Source organism: Gracilinanus agilis, chromosome 1, assembly GCF_016433145.1.
Source record: "Gracilinanus agilis isolate LMUSP501 chromosome 1, AgileGrace, whole genome shotgun sequence".
NCBI lineage: Eukaryota > Metazoa > Chordata > Mammalia > Didelphimorphia > Didelphidae > Gracilinanus > Gracilinanus agilis.
Window position 1 is genome coordinate 107,396,885 of NC_058130.1, and position 20,925 is coordinate 107,417,809.

Here is a 20,925-nt window from a genome sequence, read left to right on the forward strand (position 1 = left end):
TAGCTCCTCCCACCTTCCTTGGAGTCAGAGATATACTGAAGACTCCTGGGAAGGAAGGTGATGGGTTTAAATGAATTGGGCAAAGTAAACAGAGGAGAGGAGTATTACCAGGTGGATTTCCAGGCATTGACCTGAGCCTAGAAAAGCACCATGCTGATTTCAAAGGGAGCCTTGCACTTTCTAGGGTGCAGAGGAATATGAGAAACAGACCTCTTATTATTTTTGTATAGGGTCTTTGGGTCCTACTAACTCAACCTTTTCACAGTTCAGTTGTGAACTAACAATAAGGCTGCTGGCCTTCAGAAATGCTTCCCATCTGCCCATCACTCACGATAACCATAATTAAATGCATTACATTCATTTTCAACACAAATGTGACCTTCAGAGTTTTACCAAAACAGAAATTGCTCTATTTTCTGCAGCTCCCTTGAAGTAGCAGAATCACAAATAGGAGAAATGAAAAAGACCTATTTTAGTAGGTCACTGAATCCATTCCCCAGAGGCCATTGCAGGACTGCAGAGGGAAACAGAATGGATTTTTTCCCCTCCTTTTGTGTTGAATATCTAATGCCAGCTCTGGGCATAGACTAGAATAAGAAATTATCAATGATTCCTGAATATGTTTTGGTTGCTGAGTGGACCTAAAGTTACCGGAGCTAAGACATCCAAGGGGAAATGCCTTCCATGAGTATGAAACCTAAAATGAGAGGTTCTGAACAACAATTTCAACCAATGTTATGGATGGCCTCCAGAGGTTATGAGGTACAATGGAAAATGTGCTGGATCTAAAGCTAGGAAAACTAGGTTCAAATCATACACACACACACACACACACACACACACACACACACACACACACACACACACACTTTGGGCCAAAATATATCAGAGAAGGATAGTTAAGTAGCAAAGTGGCTAGAGCCCCAGCCCCTAGTCAGAAAGATCTTAGAAAAGCTAAAGCAGGATTGGGTACTTGTTTGAGAAGCCATACAGGATTTTCCATTGGAGATCTGAATAAAAAGTCCAGAAAATTCATGAGTTTAGAGACAGAAGAAAGGAATAGAGGGGGTCCAAGTCCCTGGTCTTTCAGGGTAGCTAGCTCAGGACCAAGTATTTCTGAGACCTTAATACCAGACAGGAATCTCTATGGCCCCTCTATAAAAGACATTGTAAAAGATTAACAGGAAAGAAGGTTAGGAACAATATATTATAAACCTTAAAAGTGTGAACTATTCTTTTCTTTTTCCATTTCTTTAATTTAAAAAATTCATATTGACACATTTTATTTGTTCATTCAACTTGACCGAATTTTGTTAACTTTTAGCATTGCATTTATCTATTTAACTATAGTAATTTATATACTTTTCTTTTGAATTTGCATCATTTACTTAGGTCTTTGTTTTTTTTTTTTTAATTCTTCCTATTCATTAATATTCATGGTGTAGGAATATTCAATTATATTCATCTACCACAGTTTGTTCAACTATTCCTCAGGCATTGGGTATATATTTTGTCTCCAGATTTTTATTATCCTAAGTAATAGAACTAAGCATATTTTCTAGATGGGGTCTTTTCTTAATGTCATTAGCCTTCTCGGGATCTAATCCTAGAGTGGGATCCCCGAGTCAAAAGGTATGAACAATTTAATAACTTTATTGCATAATTCAATTTAACAAGTATTTATCAAATGCCTACCTAGAAGGCATGGTAATTAATAATTTTAAACTGGCTGAACTCACAACTCTACCAGCAACTAGGAAGCTTCTTTTCTATATTCCTTTTAGGTGTTTCTATCCTTTAATATCTTTGCTAATTTTACAGGCATAAGGTGGCATATAAGAATTATTCATTTATATTTTTGATTTTTTTTCATGATTTTTTAACTATTTCTCAAATGGTGGCTGATAATTTAGTTTTATTTTGAATATCGTTAATATCCTTTGGCCATTTGTTTAATGTAGAATGGTACATTCTGATTTTGTTTGCCAAGAATTAAAACAATTAAGCTATTTTTTTAAACCCTTACCTTCCGTCTTGGAATCAATACTATGTATTGGTTCCAAGGCAGAAGAGTGGTAAGGGCTAAGCAGTGGGGGTCAAGTGACTAGCCCAGGGTCACACAGCTGGGAAGTGTCTGAGGTCAGATTTGAACCCAGGACCTCCCATCTCTAGACCTGGCTCTCAATCCACTGAGCTACCCAGCTACCCCCCAATTAAGCTATTTTAAATAAATAAGATAAATGAGAAAGGGATAGAGTTACTGCTTAAGAAGATGAATTTTTTACTGTTACATAAGTGAAACGGTCCATTTTATTTTTATAAGCATTTTTACTATGATTACTACTTTAGATATCTATAACTCTATCAATATATAGAACACGGGTAATAAAGTAAACAGTTTTATTATATAGGTTATCAACAAGAGTTGAATAGAACTCACAACTAGAACTCTCTTGTTCAAAAGAAATGGAGTTAATAAAAGGGATGCAGGATTAACTCTGGATGTCAAACAAAGTACATAACTATGGAAATGCATTAACTTCAGTTGGAAAAGATGTTAGAGAGTCTTTGAGTTAAGATAAAATGAGAGAACAACAAAATTGGCATCATTAAGAGTATATGATAACTAATCAGATAAAGAAGGTATCTTGGTAATGGAAGGAGTCAGAGAACTCTTGAGTTCAGATCCAACCTTTGACATTTACCTGTTTGAACTTGGGCAAGTCCTTAATTTCTCAGAGCCTCAGGTTTCTCATCTGCTAAATAAAGAGATTGGATTAGATATCCTTTAAGAAACTTGACTTGTTTTAAGTTTATGATAAATTATATGGAAGATATTTTTCTAATATAGCTCAAAATAATCAAAATCAAAACTGGCAAAAACTTCAATATATAATCTCTGGCTCAGGACCAAAATTCAGGGTTCATATGGTTTAGGTTAAATTTTGGGGACTTCTCAAGTACTCTCTTTGATTCATGCCTGGACTTAGGATTTCCTCCATTAACATTAATATTTGGCTTATTTTGCCCTTCTCTAGAGTATGATATCAGATTATAACTTGAGTCCAGGTCTCTACAAAGAAAAAAGAAAAAGGACTTCAGTTATCCAGAAATATTGGATGTTTTACTCTACAATGGAGGTGTCAAATTCAAGATGTGCTGGCTCTAAGCTTCCCGAACCTGATTAAAATATAACTGAGAAATATTTAACAAAATAATACAGTCCAACACAGATAATGTTAATCTGTGGGTTTTAAATTTGACACCACTGCTCTATGAAACCCAGCCAATAAATTCTTATATCGGTTTACTAATAGTTAATCTCTCATGAAATAAAGGAGGCAATGATGGGAATTGTTGGATCTAATTTTCTTTAATAAGAAAGAACCGGTTGGTGATGTGACAAGATATCAAAATTTACAATAGTCAAGAAACATCATAGTCTAACAAAGTGGTTCCCAAACTCTTTTGGTCTACCACCCCCTTTCCAGAAAAAATATTACTTAGCCCCTTGGGAATTAATTTTTAAAAAAAATTAATAGCAATTAATAGGAAAGGTTAATGCACTTGTGGCCATCACTGCTTCCCTGGATCGCTGCAGCACCCACCAGGGGGCGGTGGTGCCCACTTTGGGAATCACTGGTCTAACATAAACCCTAGACTTCAGGGAAGCACATAATTTAAAGAAAAAGAGAGTTACAAGCCTAAGCTAAAAGATTCTAAATTAGAAAATACATCGGGGTCTTGCAGCCTCTCAAACAAGCAAGATGATAGAGAATTCTACAAGCATTTTCCTAAGACATAGCTCTCAGTGATCTTGTGACACATGGCCATCATTGCTAGGAGAAACCATGGTTTTTGCTTTTCCTTCTATTCCCAGCATTCAGCATAGGGTAAATTCTTAATAAATGCTTGTTGGCTGACTAGTCCTTTGATTTATTATTATCAGGCAGTTTATAGCACAGCTGGAGCACAAGACTGTCTTCAGGGATTTATATATAGTAGAAAAGAAGGCTGCCTTGGACGTGGAGATGATTCTACCCATGCCACCAGTCCCCCCTAAGCCTCCCTTCCCTGATATAAAGAACTCACCTATCTGGCTTATTCTTCATCCTTCCAATGCAATCAGCTTGATAGCTCCCATTGGAGGGTCCGGTTAGGGATTGCTAGGCTGAAGACCCAGGCTCTCTCTGCTTTTATGAACCACCTGCTGACCACTTCAGAGTGGCAGAACCTGATGTCCTAGGAAAGGCAGTTGCCAACAGTTGTTGCTTCCCCGGCTTCTCCCAGTTAATTACCTTTTCCCCTGTTTAGGCTAATAATGTGGCTATAACAAAAGCTGAGGGATTTTAAACAATGCAAGTCTGTCTATAGAATCAATTTTCTAAAAATCCCATAAAAGAAGAATAGCCCTTTTTCTTTCTTAGAAGAAACGTAAGCCTAAAGAAACAATGTTGCTCCATGGGGCAGGAGACTGTCTCTGATGATCTCAGATTTTTAAAGGATTCGTACAAAAAGTTGGAACACAGAATGCACAACCAGGGACAAAAGCAAAAGGAATCATGGGCCAGTAATCTCAGTGTCAGGGAGACCAAGACCCAGAATAAGGTGAGGCTTGATGAAAAAGAAATGCTAAGAACAACAAAAAAGGACTTGAAAAGCTATGTTCAGAGCAAGAAGATGAATAAGAAAGGGATAGGCCCACTGCTTGAGGCAGGTGGTATCATGTGAACAGATGACAGAGAGAAAGGAGAGCTATTCAACTCTTATTTGCTCTGTCTTCTCTATCAAGGAGAATCATCTTCAAACTGGAGAGAGTGGAACAAACAACATAAAGATAGAATTGCTGCCTACGATAGGTGAGCAGATAAAATGAGAGCACAGAGTCACTTATAATTGAGTTCAAGTCTCCAGGCCCAGACAAATTATATGCCAGGCTACTGAAAAAATGTGCTGATATGATCACAGAGCCACTGTCTGAAATCCTTAAGAAATGGTGGAGATCAGGAAAGGTTTGGAAAGTGCAGTGAATAATTGCCCCACTTTTCAAAATGGGAGAAGAAGAGTAGTTTCAGGAAACCACAGACCACTGGTGACCTTTAGAACAATCTCTGGAAATATTTAGAACAGAACCCTAGGGGAAAATAATTACTTGTAGGTGGGAAATTCAGAGAAGGAGATTTTGATTTGGTGTAAGGAATAAGTTCTTAACAATAGAGCTATTCAAAAGTGGAATGGGCTGTCTCTGGAGGAAATGGGTTCCCCATCATTGGAAGTCACTAAGCAGAGCCCAGATGACCATTTATTGGAGATGTTACAGAGAACATTCCCATTTGTATATGGGTTGACCTAGATGACTGGTGTCCTTTTCAACTCTTAGAGTCTTAGTGAGTATGTATGATTAACAAGTGGATTGTAAGCACTTTAAAAAGAAAATGGAGAGATCACGTGGAGGTGATCTGGGTTCACCAATAATAAATCTCCATGAGCTTCAAATAATTTATTTATTTTTCTTCTCCACTAGAATAGTGAGCTGTTAGTTCAGGGGACACTGAACACACACATTGTATTTGAATTTCAGTGAGTTTTTTTTTTTTTTACAAAGTCTTCAGGATATATTTTGTGGGCAAGATGGTGAGATGTAAACTAGACAGTAGTACAGTTAATTCGATACATAACTGGTTGAGAAAACCATGTACAAAGAGTATTGGTTAATGGACTGGTGTCAACTCTGAGGGAGGGCTTTTGTGGCATGTCTCAGGGCTTTGTCTTTATTCCTGTCCCATTCGACATTTTTTCTCATTGACCTGTATGAAGATTTAGAAGGCACACTTATAAATATGCACATGCAAAAAGTCTGGAAGAAACAGTATTAGATATCAGAGTCAAAATTTTAAAAGAGCTTGACAGCCAGGAAGGCTAGGCTGACATGAATGAAATAAAATTTGACAAGGATAAATATAAAGTCTAGGATTTAGGTTAAAGGAAGCAACTGTAGAATTATAGGATAAATGAGCCATAGTTGAACAGCAGGTCATATAAAAAATGACCTAGGAGTTTTAGTTGAGTGCAAGCTGAGTGTGGATCAACAGCTTGATATGGGCAGACAAATAAAACATCAATTAGATATTTGATTCAATTCAACAAATATTTATTAAGTAGCTATTTTATGCAAAGCACTGAGAAAGGTACAAAATTTAGGTAAGACAGGGTTCTTGCCCTCATAGGACTTATAATCTAGTAAAGGAATAAAGCAAATATAAAGATAAATATGAAAATGGCTAAGTGCATAATGTTCAATGCTAAATACCAGTAGTGGTGGTGAATATATTTGGGGTTCAGAGAAGACTTCATAGAGGAGAGTAGATAGTATTTGATTTGGGCTGACAAAAATTAATTTTTCAGGGACCAGAATTGATTGGATGCAGGGAAAGAGAAGAATACAACTATATCACATCTCTTCCACATGATAGCCCTTCAAATCTTCAAAGATCACTTGCCCCAAAGTCTTCTCTTCTCCAGTTTCTCCAAATAACCTTTGTATTATATAGCCTCTAGTTCTTTCAGTATCTTGGTTACCTTCCTCTAGTATGTCAATGTTCTTAAAAATATGGTCCCCAGAATGGAACACAATTCTTCAGATATTCTCAACAAGACAAAGAAGAAATAAGGAATATTAAATAGAAAATTGTCTTTGGAGTTAGGAAATTTTAGATTCATAACCTTCCGCTGCCACATACTGGCTGTGTGACTACAGACAAGTCATTTACCCTCTTAGGACTACTAGGCACCTCTTTAAAATTATTTAAGTTGCAGAGAAGTTACTAATTTGTTTTGGTACAGGAAACGCCTTACCACGTGTTCCTTACACTAATTAAATCATAGGTTTAATAGAAAAAATAGAGTACAGCAAGACTGTTACTTTCTTCATTCTAGATACTGTGCCTCTCAATGTAGGGGGCAAAAAAGAATAAATGAGCCTCTGGGACAAAAAGTTGACTTATCCCTTCACTTGTGAAAAATAATTCCTGACTGTAACATGGCCCAAGGCAGAATGGGCACCCAAGAATACAATTTTCAATGCTTTTTCAGTTTATGTTTGAAGCAGTTTCCCCAGTAGGAGTTTTGCCTCAATCACATAAATTTCTCTTTCCCTCCATGATAAACTTAGCACAGTGCCTTGTGATAAGCGTTTTAATGGTGTCTGAGATTTCCCTCCATTCTCTATTGTAGAAACTCCATAACTCCCTTCTTGGTAGAGCTGAGGCTAAGGTGATGCCCTTGCCCAGCTAGTGGGAATTTTAAATACTTGGATACAGATTCTCTCTGAAGAAAAATGGGGCTAGTTTGAGACCAAACTAAGACATGTAGCCAGTTTTCCGTTCCCTTTCTTTCTTGGTATCCTCTTCCCTTCTTCTTTCTTTCAGGTGACCCGTGTTGTCCTACTTTCTACTTCCTTTGTCCTTCCATCAAAATAAGAAAGGAGATGGTATTATCACTTGTACCTGGACTGGCAATCACAAGTCTATTTGAACTGCCATGTCTTTTTTCTCTCCCTCTAATTGTAGAACCAGTAAGGCTTCATCAAGAGCAGGTCATACCAGTCTAACCTCATTCTCTTTTTGGACAGGGTTACGAGGCTGGGAAATCGAGAAAAGGCTATATATTTAGGTTACCTAGATTTGGAGAGAGCATTTGACAAAGTTTCTCAGGATATTTTTGCAGAAAATATGGAGAAAATGTGAGGTAGATGAGAGAACAGTTAGGGAGATTCTGAACTGGCATAGTGATTGGATCCAAAAAGGCAGCTGGATGATACCTTGGATCATCTCCAGTGGTGAAATCCTGGCACCTATGCTTGGTCCTGAGCTGTTTCACATTTTTCTCAACAACTTGGATTAAAGGCAAAATGACATACATTTCAAATTTTCAGATAAAAGAAAGCCTGGGGGGGGGGAAGGCAAATGACAGAGTCGGGATCCATAGAAGCTTCTGACAGATGAGAACATTAGGCCAGATCTAATAAGATGGATAGGTTTAAGAAATTATCTTTATAAAAATATCCTAGTGAGACATGGTCTGATGAGATTTCACCTGAAACCGTTCTAGAGGATTAAGGATATTGAAAGCTCAATATGAGTCATCAGTAGCAAGCAGAAAGTTAGGGTGATCTTGGGCTAATTTGAGAGGACTGAAGAGCATCCAGGAAGAAGAAAGTGAGAATTTTGAGGAAGCACTGGACTTTGAATCAGAAAGACCTGAGGTCAATCCATCTTCAGCCATTTATTAGCTCTGTGATCCTGGGCAAGACACTTAACCTCTTTCTACCTCAGTTTCCTATAAAATGGAACTTATAATGGCACCTACTTCCTAGGATTGTTCTGAGGACCAAGTGAGAGAATAGTTATAAAGCATTTTATAAGCATCAGTCCAACATATAAATGCTAGGTGTTATTATAATTATTATTATTATCTAAACTGAGTTACAATTTAGGAGTCACATTTTAGTAATGACATTGATTAACCTGATAACATCCAGAGGAAGGCAACTAGGATGGCAAAGGGCTTTAATATCATTTCATAGAGCCATAGGTTTATGATCTAGAAAGAACCTTTGAGTCCATCTAGTTCAACTCCTCTCCTTTTTCGAAAATAGAGGACTGGAGAAGGTGTGATTTACTCTATGTCACACATGTGGCAAGTAGAAGAACTGGGCTTTGAACTCATATCCTCTGATTCTGTATAGGGATTGTTATGTTTGAATTGTTTCAGTTATATCTGACTCTGTAACCACATTTGGGGGTTTTCTTGGCAAAGATACTTGACTAGTTTGCCATTTCCTTCTCCAGCTCATTTTACAGATAAGGAAACAGAGGCAAACACAGTTAAGTGATTTGCTCAGAATTACACAGCTAGTATGTGTCTGAAACTGGATTTGAATTCTTGAAGATGAATCTTCCTGATTCTAAGACCAGTGCTCTAGCATCTACTGTGCTACCTAACTTTCCGTAATAGGGATTAGTTGAAGGAAATGAAAAATTTTAAGATGGGAAAGAATACTTAAGAAGGACGTGTGAGCTGCCCTTAAGTATTTCAGAGACTTTTATAAGGAAGATTCTAAGTTCTTGTTTTGTTTGGCCCTAGAGGGTAAGACTAGGGGTGTTAGAAAGAATTTCAAAAACATACATTCAGACTTAATACAAGGGAAGATGTTCTAATAATTTGTTATCTATTTTTTTATTTTTATTTTTTTTAAACCCTTAACTTCTGTGTATTGGCTCATAGGTGGAAGAGTGGTAAGGGTAGGCAATGGGGGACAAGTGACATGCCCAGGGTCACATAGCTGGGAAGTGTCTGAGGCCGGATTTGAACCTACGACTAATAATTTGTTATTTGAAAGTGACTCAGGAGACAGCGATTTCTATCTTGCTGAAGATTTTTTAAGCAAACTGACCACTTGCCAGGTATGGTGTAGAAGAAATATTTGTTCAGATATGGGTTGAATTAAAAGGCTTTTTAGGTCCCTTCTAATTCAAGGATGCTACAGAATAAAAGGCCTTATCTCTTATTAAAGAAATTTTAGAGATCGTAAAATGAGAACACTTTTTCTTTGATCTTAAAATGGCTGTAAAGGTGAATTACTGTTTCAAGGTGTCTCAGGGTAAGTGGAATGGATAGTTTGCTATAGTAGATAGATCTTTTTTTCCAGTTTCCTTCTATTTGCTATCTTCCTTTCATCTTTAAATGTTCTTGAGATGATATGTTTTTCTGACTCTCTTACATCTCTTCAGACATTCCTGACTCCATGTGAATGGGACTTTTTATGGTCTTTGGGAAGCTCCATCAAGGCAGGCAGGTGCTAATCAAGTCTTGGGGGCAGTTTTATTGCCTTTTAAGGTAAACTAATCCTTATTTCAGGGAAAACAAGGGAAAACTGGTCCCATCATACCTTCAATGCTTCTATTTCATAAGAAGATAATAGAATAACATTCAACCCCCCCTCTTTGTAAGATTAAAAAAAAACCTTACCTGTCTTAGAATCAATATTATATATTGGTTCTAAAGCAGAAAGCAAAAGAATGGTAAGAGTGAGGCAATGGGGGTTAAGTGACTTGCCCAGGGTTGCACAGCTAAGAAGTGTCTTAAGCTAACTTTGAACCCAGGACCTCCCACCTGGCTCTCTATCCACTGAGCCACCTGGCTGGCCCACTTTGTAAGATTTTTATGGTTGAATTTTTATTCCCAACTTGTGCTGCTCCAGGCTGTTATATCTCTACAGTTGGCAAAGAGATAGAATACTTATCTTATCCATGCCCCATTTGGGGACACCATTGGCTTAATTAAATAGGTCAGGTTACAGTTGTTTTCATTGTACTCCATAGCTCATATTTATACTGATTTGGTAATTATTTTGATCTTTTCTTTAATAAGTTTATAGTGATTATACACAGATAGCTGATTCAGAAATGTGCCTTATTGTTAGCCAGTTGTTTACAGTTTGTTAAGGGATAATCATTTTCATACTTTATAATTTTAGCAAGGCTAGGAGGATACACATAACAGAGTTCCAGAGGTCACCAACTTCACTTACTGGACATCCCTCAGCCTGCTACTTGACGCATTCACATATTTAATCTGACCATGTCAAATTCTAGGGCAATCAAGGGGTAGTTTGGATATTTCCTTGTTAATTACCAAAATGTCAACTCTCCCCATTAATCATCTAAACTCTGAGTCCCCACCCTAGTTCATCAAATATTTACTTAATGAACTGTAGAAATCTTCTTTTCCATAAGCACTTAATCATCTTTCTCTGCTAAAAAACTCCAAATCTCCTGGAATTCAATGCATATTAAATTTATTCACTATATAATTTATTAACAATATGATTAGTAACTACTTACAATATTTTCGCCATTAGAAAGAGAGTAGCCAGACTCTCCTTTATCCATTACTGTTATCTGTAGATGACTTCTGCTCACTTCTGAAATCACAGTTCCAGCTTTCAATTCAATCAAGATACAAAGCAAAAGTCTCAACACTTCTTTTCATCCTCTTCACATGACAAAGGTTACAGTGGGATCATAAACAAGGAAGATGCCTCCATCTTCTTTCTCTGTGTCTTCTCCATCTTATCCCTAGATATAACAGGAAAACAATCTCTTTAGCTCTTTCCTATTTTTTCAATATATTTTCTGCTGTTCTTTGCATTAAATGTGGTAAACTCATATGATAATGAAAACAGAAATGGCATTAGAAGAAAATGTTGATCTTGATGCTTGCTGGCCATAGATGACAAAAGAATTACCAAAGCAAGAAGAGAAAAACCATAAATTGTTTTCTGTGTAAAATATTAATTATAGCAGCTTATGTAAACTATTTTGCTATTTATACCTAATTATCATGCAGCACAATATGGCACATTCTTTTTTAAAGTTTTATTTAATGGTAAACCAAAACTCACCACATGTGACCATTTAGTATTATAGATTAAGAGATGGAAGATGCCTTCTAGTAAGTACTACCTTCATTTTACAAATAAGGAAATTGAGGCCTAGAGAGGTTATAATCTGCTTAAAATCCCCCCAAGTAATAACTTGATAATTAAACATAATTAATTAAATTAAATAATTATATAATAATTTAGTGGCAGAACTGGGATTTGAGCTGAGTTACCCTGATTCCTAGCACCATGCTGCTTCCTAGACCTCATGGCTTTCATGGTTTGTCACTTTTGTAGCAAGGTCAAATGCTCACAACCTTAATCGTTTATAAGGAGCTTTACCTATTGGAGCCAAGAATGCTAATGACTGTTTCTAGGCCTGTGCTGAGGGGAAAATTTATAGCAGAAAAAGTTTGTCTTTATAATTTCAGTCTCCCTGCATGACCTTTTCTTCCTTTATTGGCACTTGTTACCACCTTCTCTTCCTCTGGGGTTTTCATATTCTCTTTCCCCCTTTTCCTGGATGCTTAATTTATCTCAAGGAATAAGTGTCTTGAAAAGTTGTAGCTTAATGGAAAATATTTTGGACTTGGAGTCAGGAAGACCCAGATTTAAGGCCAGTGTCTGAGAATTACTGGCTATGTGACCATGGGATAAGTAACAACTTTTGTGAAAATCAGTCAGTTCTCTGAATCTAAATTATAAGACAGTTACAATCTTCATCGGTGGAGAGAATTTTTGATGTCAGTACATCTTCAACCAAGTAAAGGACACACTAATCAACAAGTATATATTTAGGTCTTTGATATATTAGTTACTTGGTAAATTTAAAGCGCTAAGTTTCCCGGTAGTATTTTCATTCAATAGGCCTTTAAGTGTGGGTCTCAGTTTTTTGACTCATAAAATTGATATGACTCCTGGAGGAGGCAAGTAGAGTTTTGAGGGTAGATTAGAAAATCTCTAAGATACTATCTCTTATGCTTCATAATTTTTAAGTGTACTTCATCTTAAAATAGTCTTTGATGTTGGAAATTTAGACATCAGGTAGCTAGGTAGAGAAGATTATTTAGGGCATCTTCTTAGAAAATCTTACCCTGGAATCATACCAGGTATGTAATTGTCTACTCTAATATCTATCCTTATTCTTTAGTAATAGGTAAAGTGGTAACAGGACCTGGTATCTGGGCCTCGATGCCAACCTAGCTTCAGGGGATTAAGTTATACACAAATGGGAAGAAGTCACTCTTATTCATAAGAATATCTCATGTTAGTATTGCAGTTAAGGAAGACTTGTGGAGACATGAGAAGATGGAATCTCTCTCTCTCTCTCTCTATATATATATATATATATATACACACACACACACATATATATATACACATATATACATATATACCATAAGCAATATTAGATAGGCAGTGTAAAATAGTGGAAAGAGCCCACCTGAACTCTCCTTAAACAACTTTTTTTTTTCAGAGTTCCACACAGGCTCTGTCTGGTGCATTGGAAGCACAATAATAAATGTTTATTGATTGATTGATTACCAACTAGATTTGTACTTTTCCCCCCTTTTCCATTCCTTTTACCTCAGGTCTATAGCATAATAAATGGAAGAGTTGGAAGTTGCTCAAGTAGACTTGCAAACTATCATAAAGACTGTTAAGGTCCATCTTGTGATATTAACTCAAAATATCTGTACTAGCCCACCCTCTAAGAACTAGAGTAATGGGTAATCTAAATGGCTAGGAGAGAAATGCAAGCCAAAACTGATATAACTTGGTAACTGATTAGATTATGAGAAGTGGGGAAGATGGAGGTATTGAGGATGACTCTGAGGTTGTAAACATGGATGACTAGAAAGACAGTGGACCCTTCAACAGAAATAAGGGTATTAAAAAGAGAGGTTTAGGATAGAAGATAATGAGTTCTGTCTTTGACATGTTGAATGAAAATATGCAGCAGACAGTTGTTGATGTGAGCCTGGAGCTGAGAAAAGAGATTAGGGTTGGATATATAGATCCAGAAGTCACCTGAATGGAGATAATAATTGGACCTACATAGGATTATGAGTTCCCTGTGACAGTATAGAGAAAGCAGAGGAGAGCCTTGAAGAGAGCAGGAGCTAGATAATAGTATAGCAAAGGAGGCTGAGAAAGGAAGGCCAGGCAAGTTGGGAAAGAATCTGGAGAGAGAGGGGGCTGGTAGGTGATTCAGTAGATAGAGAGCCAGGTCTAGAGATAGGTTCAAATCTGGCCTCAGACACTTTTTAGCTATGTGACCATGGGCAAGTCACTTAATCCTTGCCCTTACCACTCATCTGTCTTAGAACCAAAACATAGTATGGATTCTAAGATGGAAGGTAAGGGTTTCAAAATTAAAAAAAAAAAAAAGCCTAGAGAGAGAAGTACCACAGAAGTCAAGGAACAAAATGACATGCAGGAAGAGAGGAAATCAATAATCAAAAGAAGAGGAGAAGTCCAGAAGAGTGAATACAGAAAAGTTCATTAGGTTTAGCAATTTAGTTAAAAAGGTTTAGCAGGAGATCCTTGATAAATCAGGAGAGAGTAATTTTCAGTAGTGAAATGTGGTCTTAACCAGATTGCAAGGAGTTGAGATCTGAGTCTGTGGGAAGATAAAGAAATAGAGGCAATGAGCATGGGTGCTTTTTCTAGTACTTTGGCTTGAAAGAGAAGAGAAATAACATCAAGCACTAAATAAAGATAAATAAATAAGATAAAGAGAAGGAACTAACATTACTAAAGGAAGTAAGTGTCAAATGAATTTTTTTGTCTATTCTTTTTCTTTCCAATTACACATAGAAACATTTTTTAACGATTGTTTCCTGACCTTTTACCATCCAAATTCTCTCCCTATCTCCTCCCCAGACAGTAAATAATCTGATGTAGGTCATTCCAGTGTTGTCATGCCATGCAAATTTCCAAATTCCTCATATCATGAAAAAAGACCTATATTGCACATGCAAGAAAAAACTCATGAAGGAAATAAGGTGAGAAATGTTATGGTTCCAACTGCATTCTTACTCTGACAGTTCCTTCTATGGCTGTGGATAGCATTTTTCATCATCAGTCCCTTGGGGTTGTCTTGGGTCTTTTCCTTGCTAATAATAGTTTAGTTCTTCATAGTTGATCATTGTACAAGATTTCCATTACTGTACACAGTGTTCTCCTGGTTCTGTTTACTTCACTTTGCATTAGTAAATGAAGAATTTTTTTAACAAAAGAATGGGAGAGACCATCTACATTTAGAGGAAGGAGCCACACTATGATGGGCATGGGGGTTGGGGAGGGATGAGCCTTCAAAGGGTCAAGTTTCTGGGGAATATGTGAGATAGAGTAAAGGACACAATTTGGTCTTTTTAAAATTATTTATTTATTTATTTTTAAAATTTTATTCTTTTAGAAAAATTTCCATGGTTCAAGTTCTTACTTTTCCCTTCACCCCCAACCCCCACCCAATAGCCAACGTGCATTTCCACTGGTTTTAAAATGTGTCATTGATCAAGACCTATTTCCATATTAAAAAGAAAGACCAAAGAAAAGAGAGGAAAGGAAGAGAAGAAACCAGAGTTATTTCAGAGGAGTCTAGCAAGAAGTATATATTCTATATTTTCTTATTTGTTTGTTGGTTAATAACTCATCTGGTTCTATGGTTTATTATGTATGGTTTTGTTAAAAGGTAAAGTTTTTATGTTAATTCAGTTGTTTGTTTTGTTGATAGTTATTAAGTTCACAAGACAAATAAAATACATTCTTGAGTACCTGTAAAAAAAGACCTATTTCCATATTATTGATAGTTGTACTAGGGTGTTCATTTCGAGTCTACAGGTCTGTATCAACTCATGTGTTCAAGCAGTTGTTTTTCTTCTGTGTTTCCACTCCTGAAGTTCTTCCTCTGAATGTGGGTAGTGTTCTTTACCATAAATCACTGAGATTTGTCCTGGGTCATTGCATTGCTGCTAGTACAGAAGTCCATTACATTCCATTTTACACCACAGTGTATCAGTCTCTGTGTATAATGTTCTTCTGGCTCTGCTCCTTTTGCTCTGCATCAATTTCTGGAGGTCATTCTAGTTCACATGGAATTCCTCCAGTTTATCTTTCCTTTGAGAACAATAGTATTCCACACAATTTGATCTTGATAAGCAGAGCCATCTCTTGTTCAGACAGTGCAGCAAAGGAGGAGAGGATGGAGGGATGATATAGAGTAGTTTGGAGTTGTGGAAGAGGGAAAAAGGAGATCACAGTTGATGCCTTTAAGTAGAAGATGAGATCCTCTGCTGGGTGGGTTCTGGGAGAGAAGAGAAAATTTTGGTCAATTGCTATGGGGAATATAATAGAGCATCAGTTAGGGAAAAGGGAGTATATTGGCATGCAGAAATTAGATGATTATTTTTGGTGGACCTAATCAGTGAAATCACTGGTCTCCCTCTAGTGGCTGGAGCAAAGGATGTTAATGGTGGGAATAAATTAGTGTTGGGGTTTGGTGCAATAGGCACTTAATAAATGTTTAATTCATTATTTTATTTGACATAATTTTGGATCTACTGAAGGGTTTTGAGCAGTGGAATGATGTAATCAGGACTGCTTATTAGGAAGATTAATCTGGCAGTGAGTATGGGTTGGATGGGAGTGGGGAGACAATGGCTACTGGGAGACTACTGAGAAGGCTATTGCATTAGTCCACTTGAGCTTTTGAGGTAGTAGTAATGGAAATGGTGAAAGAACAGACTCTAGAGATATTGTGGAGATAGAATGGATAGGATTCAGTGGTTAAAGTGGGTTAGGAAATAGCAGGGACAAGTTGGGCCAGGGAGAGTAGATCTAATGCTGAGACAACTGAGATGAATGCTCAAGTTGGAGAGAAGAATTTGGGGAATGGCAGATGATTAGGAATATATAATATAACCAGATAGGAGAGGAATTCCCAAAGGGATGTGCATAGGAAGTTGTTACTGAGGAACAATGTCACCTGTTCTCTATCTTAGAGCCGAATCATTTTTTTAATTTAACTTCAGGTCCCTCCAAACTCTATATGGCAAGTACTAGGCTTTACTAATAATAAGTGATGAATAACAGTCAGTTAATGATAGAATGAAAGCATTATCTTCCTTAAAAGCATAATTTTGATGATATTCTTCCACTCAGGATTTAAAGTGGCCTCTAATTGCCTCTCATATCAATTCTAAACTCCTAAGTATTGTGAAAATAGGATTAACTCTCCCTTTGCCTACTTTTAGCTAATCAAATCAAGAATTTAAAGTACTCCTACTTACCATTAAGTACCAGAGTTCACAAGTCACTTAGTAGAATAAGTCCACACCTCCAAAGGTCACTGCCCTGCCTCCCCTTTTGGACAGTATTAGGCAAATTGAAAGACTACCATTGGTTTTTGTGAAGAAGGGGGAGTGATAGGAAGTGACATAGAAAAAGAAGCATAAAAGAAGAAACCAGCATGGTCTAACAATTATTCCTTTCCTGGCATTTGGAGAAATTGGTTCTGGAGATTCTTTCTTGGCATTTGGAGTGAGTGGCTGAGATTCCTGCCTTGGCTTTAGAGAAGGCTACGCTGGTGGAACTCTGGCTGAAGACACCACTTGGACTTCTGGTTGAAGACTACCAGGAAATCCATTTAGAGACAAGGGACTTGTGCTGAGCCAGACTTCACTGGAGAAGTGCTGGTAGGCTTTTAAGAATCTGTCTCTTTATCTACATTTTTCCACTTTCACTCTACCTTTTTGTAAATAAAGCCACTAAAAGTCATTTTGACTTAAGCTGTAATATTCGAAAATTTGTGACTACAATATTACTTTATAATTCTCACATTTAGTATAAAACCCTAAATTTATACCATATAGTATCATGAAAAGGCAATATGGGTTGACTCCTGTCTCAGCTCACTCTCTGGACTTCCTCCACTTACTCTCATTCATCTCCTCACAAGCGGTCATTCCAATTATTGAAATTCCTCTCCTCCAGGGCCAAATTCTTCTTATTTGTGAGTCCCTGGCTTGGACTACCATTTCATGAGAGGCTCTAACCATGTTCACTTCATTCTGCCTCTGTCTACCTTTGGACTTCTCTACTTCCTCTCTAATACTCTTTCCCTTTCTACTCCTCTTTTCCATTTTGAACTCACCTTTATGTGTTGTCTTTCCCCTTTAGAAACGAATCAACTTGAGGATAAAGTCTTGTTTGCTTGTATTTGTATTCCTAATATATATATATATATATGCATATATATATAGGCATACAATATAATAAGCATATATATGACTAATATATCGCAGGCATATAGCTAAGGGCCTAATTCAATTCTCTCTCTCTTTCTCCCTCCCTCCCCTCCCGCCTCCATTCTAGATTTAGAGTTAGAATCTTGCTTCTTACACTAAACAAATCATGTGATTCTGGAGAAATTATTTAAACTCTCTGGTCCTTATTTTCCTCATAGGTAAAAAGAGGATAATAATACCTACAATGTTAAAAGCAGCATGATATTGAAGAGGGCATGGTATAGTGTCCAGAGAGCTAGCCTCAGCTTTTAGAGACCAGAAGTCAAGAAGACTTGGGCTTCAGGTCCTATCTCTGCCATACTGGCAGTTTAACAAATCTTAACCTCTTTACACCTTAAATAGTTCAAAGAATTAAAGAGATGTTGATTGGCATTGATGGAAAGAATTTCTTCATTGGAGAGGTTCCTATTTCACTGAAATCATAGCTCATAGTTCTTACCTCATAAGAATTCATAATATTTTAAAGCTCTTTCCAAATATTAAAATATGATGGTCAGCAGGTATCATTATTAAGTTGTTTCCCTCCACTCCTCACTTTCCCTTTGTTGTTGAGTAGTTTTGGTTGTGTCTGACTCTTTGAGATTTTGTTTTTCTTGGCAAAGATACCAGAATAGTTTGCCATTTCTTTTTCCAGCTCATTTTATAGAAGAGGAAATTGAGGCTAAGAGAATTAAGTGACTGGCCCAGGTTCATGGTTCACATAGCTATTAGGAATTTAAGGCCAATTTTGAACTCAGAGATGGGTCTTCCTGACTCTAGCCCTTGCATTCTTTCCACTGTGGCACCTAGCTGCCCCCAACTTGTCCCCATCACTTATTCCCCAGATTGTATTCTCCACAGTGGCAGGCAAAATCTGTTTGCCATTCCCTCAACCCAGTTTGTTAACTCTTGCCACCAAGACCCAACCTCCTATTTTCTCTCCTTCAGAACTGTTGAAAACTCACCTTCTCTATGAGGGCATCTGGATTTGATTATGCCCAATATTCCTGGGTTTCTTTTACATTTACTCATCAATCTGCTTGTAGTTGTATTTATACATGTTTCTATTTTGCTTTAGTTTTTGGCCCCTCTTCTTTACCCTTCCTAAAAGGTGATTTTCAGAACTGAACACAGCACTGCAGCTCCATTAAAGGTTCTTCACATTTCTCTCACTCACCAAGCATTGATTATTTCAACAACCTCCATCCCTGCCCCCCAAGACATCTTCATTTGTAGCATCCTCTTGTGACCTAGTTCAGTGTGAGTCTGTTTGTCCATCTATCTCTCTCTGCCTAGGTCTCTTTTGTCTTGATGTTTGTGTCCCTCCTTGCCCCTACTAATCCATCTTTATATTGTTTTGTGTGCAATCAATCAAGATTTATTAAAAATATACTTTTGGCTCATGGGTGTTTTTTTTTTCTGGCCTCCCTCATGCTGGTTACATCTTTTCTGTCCTCAATCACTAGCAGACTTTAGTAATTACCAAAGAGCTTCTCTGATCATCTAATTAGGCCAGTTGGCCTCAGCTTGTATTTTCCTCTTAATCACTGGCCACAACAGTAATAATGTCAGTTGGAGTAAATTCTGCCACATGAATCCTGGTGCTTTCTCAGTATTATTTTCTGTCTTAGCATCATCCCATGGCCAAGGAACTGTGTGGCCAGAAGCTGACTAACCAGTCATCCTCTAACAGTGGACAATGCCAAATTCCTTAGCCCTGCTGATGCTCCTAATTGAACATTGGCTGAGCCACATGAGGGACTTCCTCCCCCCAATCCCAGCTGGTAATCAGTGTATGCCCTGAAGCTACAGGATTGATAGCCCTTGACATTTGTTTCAACCAGTTAAGTTATATCACTGCCTGTCTCACGGGGTGAGCATTGGATTGGAGAGTCAAAAAGTCAAGGATCTCTCCACTATGGATGAACCAGTTGATCTTGGACAAGTCATTTTCCTAGTCTGTAAAATAAGAATAAGTATACTTGACAACTCCCATTCTGGGATATATAGGGAGGAAAATGGATTTAGGAAGTGCACCACAGCTATTCAGGACCACAACAAATAAAATAAAAAGGTAATAAATGCAAAAAATAGAAGTCCATAAAGTTGAAATCCTTAAGGGGATTGGAGTTAGAGGGAGCATCACAGGGATCAAGTTTAACCCTCTCAATACCAGCCAGCTGTTCATGTCCTCATCTTATTACCAGCCTGAACAACTTTCTGGGTGACATAATTTGCTTTTTCTTTTCTAAAAATTTATTTATTTAATCAATTTAGAATCTTTCCATGGCCACATGATTTGCATTCCTTCCCTCCCCCACTCCCTCCCTCAGCCAACAACCAATTCAACTGGGCTCCACATACATCACTGATCAAGACCCACTTCCACACCATTAATATTTGCAATAGAGTGATAATTTAGAGTCTATGTCCCCAATCAAACCATGTGATCAAGGACATGTTTTTTCCTTCTCTGTTTCTACTCCCACAGTTCTTTCTCTGTATGGTTCTTTCTCATAAGTCCCTCAGAATTGTCCTGGGTCATTGCATTGCTGCTAGTACAGAAGTCCATTACATTAGATTTTACCACAATGTATCCATCTCTGTGTACAATGTTCTTCTGGTCCTTCTCCTTTCACTCTGCATCAATTCCTGGAGGTCATTCCAGTTCACATGGAATTCCTCTAGTTTATTATTCCTTTTAGCACAATAATATTCCATCACCCGCATATACCACAATTTGTTCAGCCATTCCCCAATTGAAGGGCACCCCATCATTTTCCAATTTTTTTGTCACCACAAAGAATGTAGCTATAAATATTTCACAATTTACTTTTTCACTAAACACTTGGGAGCAATATGGCTCCCTCATTAGGACCTTATTACTGGGCAAAATCCAGACCCCAGTTTTTCTGGTTTTAACCCTCCTGAGCCTCAGATGATTGATTTGATAGGAACTCAGGGAAGTGATGGGTCGGGTTTATGACCCAGACTCCTCTGGTACCATTTTGCTCAGCAAAAAGGCAAATGCATGACCTGTCTCCAGCAGAGGGCAGAGGTGTAGTGTGAATAGTCATCCATCAGGAGCCAGGAGATCTGAATTTGAATTCTGATTCTGCTAATTAATACCTGTGTGGCAAGCCACGACCTCTCAGAACCTTGTTTTGTCCATCTATCATATGACCTAGGGGA